We start from the raw sequence: 6,000 nt of genomic DNA on the forward strand, positions 1-6,000 counted from the left end.
AATAACTGCTGAACCGGGATTTGAAATCAATCCTCCCTGCGGCGCAGAGTTTGCTGGACATGCAGAGATTGATCAGCACACCAGCCCCCTCTTCTCCACAAGCCATCTGTCCCTTCCTATTCTTCTCTGCCCAAGTTCTACTCTTTGTGTCCCACCAATGATGGCAAGTGTTTCCTAAGGGACACACAGCTCCTTTTTCCATGACTTTATTATACACCACAGTTCAAGGCACAGGTAGCGGAGGGTGTAAATTGCAAATCAGACCTAAATATCAGTGGAGATTTAACCCCATTGCATCACCCCGTGGCTTCCTAGCCACCTTATGGAGACTCGCTCTTGCTCGTCCCTCCTGTTCCCACTCCCCACAGTGTACCATACCACAGGGGATTACAGATGTTGCATATAACACAGGGAAAATAAACTAGGGCAATCAAAGAGCTTTTCTGATAATGGGAGTGAAAGTAGAAAATTTCCTCCATGGCTGACTGGTCTTGGCCAGCTTCTTTCGCAGACACGTCAGCAACCCAAGTGTTTGAGGAGGACTGGGGTCTGCTTTCTGTACCTAGCAAGCACCGTGACAAACAACAGCCGTGTGGCCAGAGCTGTCCCTGAGTGTTTTACACACTGAAAATCTTTCAAAGAGCTAGTTAACTTCTACAAAAGGGAGAAAAACATTTGAACAGTTACATTATTCACACTCCAGAAGAGTGGATTTGCATAGAAGATCACTGGTTGTTATAAAATAATTATAATACATTATCATTTAGACTTAAGAACCGATGTCCTACATTCCTTCCACCAAAGGAGAGCATTAACTATTTGCACTCTAGATCCTTTTGGGACTACTCTCTCTCTGCACGTCTGCTAACACAACTATATCTGCACTGGTGCATGAAGATCAGAAAATGCTACCCGCCCTCATATAGACTTGATCGGTACAAGGGCTTTTTTCATTGTCACCAACCCCGGAATCATTTGTCCTGTTCAGATTTCAAGATCATCTTGAGTGGGTTTTTCGAGAATGCAGGATCAGACCTTTTGATGCCAATGATGGATTGAAGAAGGAGGAATATTTATCAAATAAATAATCACTACAAATTATAGCACAGACCAGAACTACTGCAAAAGACCAATTATCTTCTTGGCTAGAGCTTCTGGAGTTTAAAAATGTGATACCTTTGTTACTGTTCAAGGAAACACGATACTTGTATTGGTGTGTAAGAGAAAGTCCTTTGTAAGTACCATGGCGTGCCAGTGAAAGGAAAACATGAGTAGGGTGCAGCATGAAGCAATGCATCTGCCAGCTATTCACCAGCCATGGCAGGGCAAGAATTCCACCTGCCATGCAAGAGAAGAAAAGCTTCAGTGGAGGCACTTCACAAGCTATTAACCTTTCCTGATTGGAGTCTTGCTTTACAGAAAGAGCAGCAAGTATCTACTCGAAGAAGGGCTTTCCTGCAAATAGTAACTGGCAATAATTTAGCAGCTGGGGAGCTGTCAAGTATTGAGGTTTTTGTGTCCTGAGACACTCCTTATGTAGTAACAAAGGTGATAATAAGAGATGAAGAAGGCTCATGCTAGAGACTAATTATTAAATTTGAAATCGATTGATGCCTATAGAGCAGAAAACTAAAATTCAAGACATTTTCTTATAATTTTGGTTTTGCTTTGGGGTTTTTTTTGCTCTTTTTTAGTGCTTCTGTTCCACTGCTTTAGTTAAGTGTTGAATACAAGGTAAGGGATTTGCTCAACACAATCAATAACGGCATTCTGATGCTGATGTTAAATTGACTTGCTATTTTTAACACGCTGCTTAGTTATTGCCTATCATCCTTAGTCACGCCTTGGGGCTCTGCAGATACGCACCATCACAGGAGATTCCCAAGAAGGGCTTTGCCTCAAGGAGGCTGAATCCTGTCGCATACTTCTGAGCATCCATGCAAGAGATTAAGGGTACCTCCAAACACGTCAGTGGTGGTAAGAAGTTTTTGCATGTAGGCAGCCATCTGCAGAAATCTGGTTTGACCCAGCCACACTCATAATGAGCAGCTTTCACTTACTACTGTACTTTACTGGATTTGGCTGTCTTTATCTTGTGAATATTTTACAAAGCCAGTACAGATAAGTATTTCTAACACTAGAAAAAAATCTTCCTTAATAATACTACAGAATAGCTTGCTACACTTTATTATTTAAATTAACGGTTATTAAATTCCCTGTCAACATGAAATAGGAAAGTGTTCACGCTATAGATGGCTGCAGTTTTTAAGACAAAAAAAAAAATTAAAATTCCAGAATAGAAATAGGATGAAAGAACGAACAGAAATTCAGTCAACAGCTTAATATTCAGCCACGGTTTTCAGAAGATTTCTCTGATTTCTCTTGCACTAAAAAGCAGTCATCACTTTTTGCCTAAAGAACCAAAGATGAGAGGGATGTTCAACTCAGCTAAGAGCCTTCCCTTCGTACCAGGTCTCTCTCCTTCTCCAGGGGCTCCTTGTGCCTAAACATCACAGCGCTCTTCAGAGTTTGTACGCACCTTGTGTACCTTTGCAAATCATTTAGGAATGCCTGAGTAGATGTCCTATCTGTCTATACACACAAACGCAATAAATGCATTATACACAATTTTCCGTCACCTTACCAAGCTTTTCATAACTTTCTAAAATTGCACTTTTCTGCATTTTTAATATAAAATAAAGTATTAACCAGTTTCCAATAGTAAGGGTTCAATTCAAACATCATTCATATCTATGTAAGCGGGATATATGTAGAAAAGAGCTAAACTAAAGTTCAAGAACAGCCACAAAACAAGTTTGAAACTTTTTTTGTTGCATTTTTTTAAAGAAGATTTACACATTTAAAAATCATCCCCTACTTTTTTCTTCTTCTGTATTTACGGGTGATAGCGAATTTGTCTGATGCTTCCAGTCAAGCCAGGTGTTTAGGTTCATCTCTCCTGAAGGCTTGCTTACTATGCACATCACTTTCCTACCCAGGCTGTCCTGCCAGAGAAACGCATTACAGCCCATGTGCTTGTATTTGCAGCCTCCTAACAACATTTAGGAATTAGTCCAGTGTATCTGCTCCTCTCTTCTCTGCCACGTTTCTCCTGTTAAGGCTCCAGATCAGTGTCATTTCACAAATCAGGTAATCAGTGAAGCAAGTCATTGACACGTTCTCCCACTTCAATAATTCACAAAGCCATCCTGTGCAGCACACCCAGGAGCATCAGCAAGATGGGGAGTAACAGACCTAAACCTTTCTAAAGGAAACAATCATGTGCTGTAGCCTTAATATTATTAGCTCATTAAGGCAACAGTTACTAACTTTGAAAATGTTTTCCTCCCTCTGAAATCCTCATCTAGTTACTTCTTTCTCTGCTCTGCAGTGATTTATTTTCCACCCTGGATACATATAAAAGAAGCTGAAACAGTTTACTTGAACCATGGTCTTACTAGCTGCTAAGTTTCATGTTTGAGTGATATTTCTGTGGGGTTTTTTTAACAAAAATATTTTTTAAAGAAACTTTATAGTCCTAGGACCTACATACATATGCTGAAATGTCCCTCCTTTACTATAGCCTTGGTTTTCAGCACCATATCAGATGTATTTACTAAGCAATGTGGTGGTTTTTTCAGATGCCAAGAAACAATACAACTATTTTAGGCAAAGTCTCATTGCTTCCTAAGGACATAACTAACTGCTAGTGGAACTCTCTGAACTTTATATTAGTCTGTGTTGAAGCGCTGCAGGATTAGTTATAATTAACTGTCATCATGTCATTTTTCTCCCAACCACTCAGATTAAAAAAAAAAAAAACACCAAAAAAACTCTAGAAGCAATCATGATTAAAATGTCTCTATTTGTTTCCTATCCCAAACTTCATTTTTAACTCACAGAGCTCTCAAGCTCTTCTCCACACACCCCTCAGCTTTCACACAGATACTTGTACCTTGTCTACCACACATAAAAATAAGCATTTTTAACAGCAGCTAAAGAGTTAGTTGTACAGAAGGTGTAAGAAGCTTAAGACAAATATTTAATATTAAATAAGTGCTTCCTTACTAAACCATTTACACTCCCTGGTGTAATAGTTTTGTGGATACCTATTGCTGATTTATTCATTTATATTACTTCAAGGAGTCTGTTAGAGCCTGTAGGCATACATTCAAAAATAATTTAAAAGGACATGAATTCATCAGTGAGCGAATGACGACTAATGGTAATTCACTAGTTGAACCTGTGCCAACTAAAAATAACATAAAACTACCTACAACTCAGGTTTCTCCTAGTTTAGGGTAGGTCTATAAACTCTGCAACATCATATTGAATGTCAACAGAACTCGTATCTCCCACCTATATGATAGGTGATAGCCTTCACCTAACGTATCACCTATGATATGATAGCTTTCAGAATACAAAGCCCCTGTTGACAACAGTTAATATAAAGATAACCTTAAACCAAGTGACTGAGAGTGATCATTAACTGTGAATGTTAAGAGACAAAAAGTTGTCACTTTTGCGTACGTCATCCCAAAACCTTAATATTTACAATTCTCACGTGAATAGATTTCATTTAATCAGGGGAGGAAATGGATGGGGTTGCAAAAATTAATGCAATGTTAATTAAAGTAAGCCGTATTTTATTTTAGAATAATCTACTTTCAGTTAAAAATCATGCTCTAACATTCCTAATTCAATGATTCTGGGGAATTAGAAGAATGGACACGTGGCAGGGCAGGGCTCTCATGCTCTCCCTGAATAGCATCTCCATTGCCACCAGCAAACACAGAATACTAGACAGACCACTGGTCTTGTTCAGTAAGACATCTCTTATGTTGTGTTAAGAACCAGGAAATACAAGCAGAAACTACCCCAAGTGAAAAAGATTTATACTTCTTTCAAAGGTCCAAACTGATGGAGAATTTTCTCCCACTACTTCTCTGGCCCACTCTCCCATCTATTAAAAAAAAAGCTTTCTTAATAAAGACCGTGGTGTCTTCAGAGTCATCCATTTGCTTGAATTATGTCTAGAGTCTTCACTGTAGGAGGTCGCTGTACCTCATGGCAGCAACTGTTGCTGCTTTCTATAAAAATGCTGGACCAAGTAAGAGGAAATAGCAGAAGAATCCTAATACATTGGTTTCATGTAACTCTTAGCTGTAGCTGATAACTGAAACACTCTGTCTAAGGTGTAAGGATTTCACTAGCTCGTCTTGGAGGAAGCTTCTACCAAAGCTAAGGTTTTATTTGGCAAAACAGGCAGGTAAGCCGTACCATACACAAGCAACTTCATTTCTTTGTGGTCAGCTCTGGGAAATGGCTTAATTCCCTCTCCCATTTACGCAGCACAAGCCTTTCTTCACCAGTCTGAAGGGCAAAGCAGTTGCTTTCTGCAGTCACTCTACAATTTTCTAAAACTCTTTACTAGGAAAACTTACACAACTAAAAGATCATTTCAACAATGTCTAATACAAGATGCAATAGAGAAATATTTTAACTGGATGTAAAGAAATGGGAAATTATACATTTACTCACCTTTTCTTCTGTAATTCTGCATTTACCTTACTGAGTAGATGAGGTAATGTATCTCATTGATTGGTAATCTGCTGTTCTGTAGCTAAATGACATTTCCAACACATACGTTAAGGTAGTTCCTCAACAAAGACCCACCAGATCAAAGTATAGCTGTGTGCATTGCCCTTTACACAAGAGAGATAAATGCACTTAAATCCACATGCACTTCCAGGACATGGAAAGGCATAGCACAGCTCTAATACTGTGTTCTTGGGTGGATTATCAGCAGTGGACCTGAACTCAGCATTTTAAAGGAGGAACATCTAGAACCTGCCTTTTATGCTCAAACCAAAGCTGTAAAAAGTTTTATCTGTCAAGACAGAGAGTACACCATGGTCAATACTACAGTTCACTCAAACATGAACAAGAGAAACTTTACTATATAATTAAATCTCAGTAGCAACTGATGAGGAATTTCAT

The sequence above is a fragment of the Ciconia boyciana genome, chromosome 10, assembly GCF_034638445.1.
Source record: "Ciconia boyciana chromosome 10, ASM3463844v1, whole genome shotgun sequence".
NCBI lineage: Eukaryota > Metazoa > Chordata > Aves > Ciconiiformes > Ciconiidae > Ciconia > Ciconia boyciana.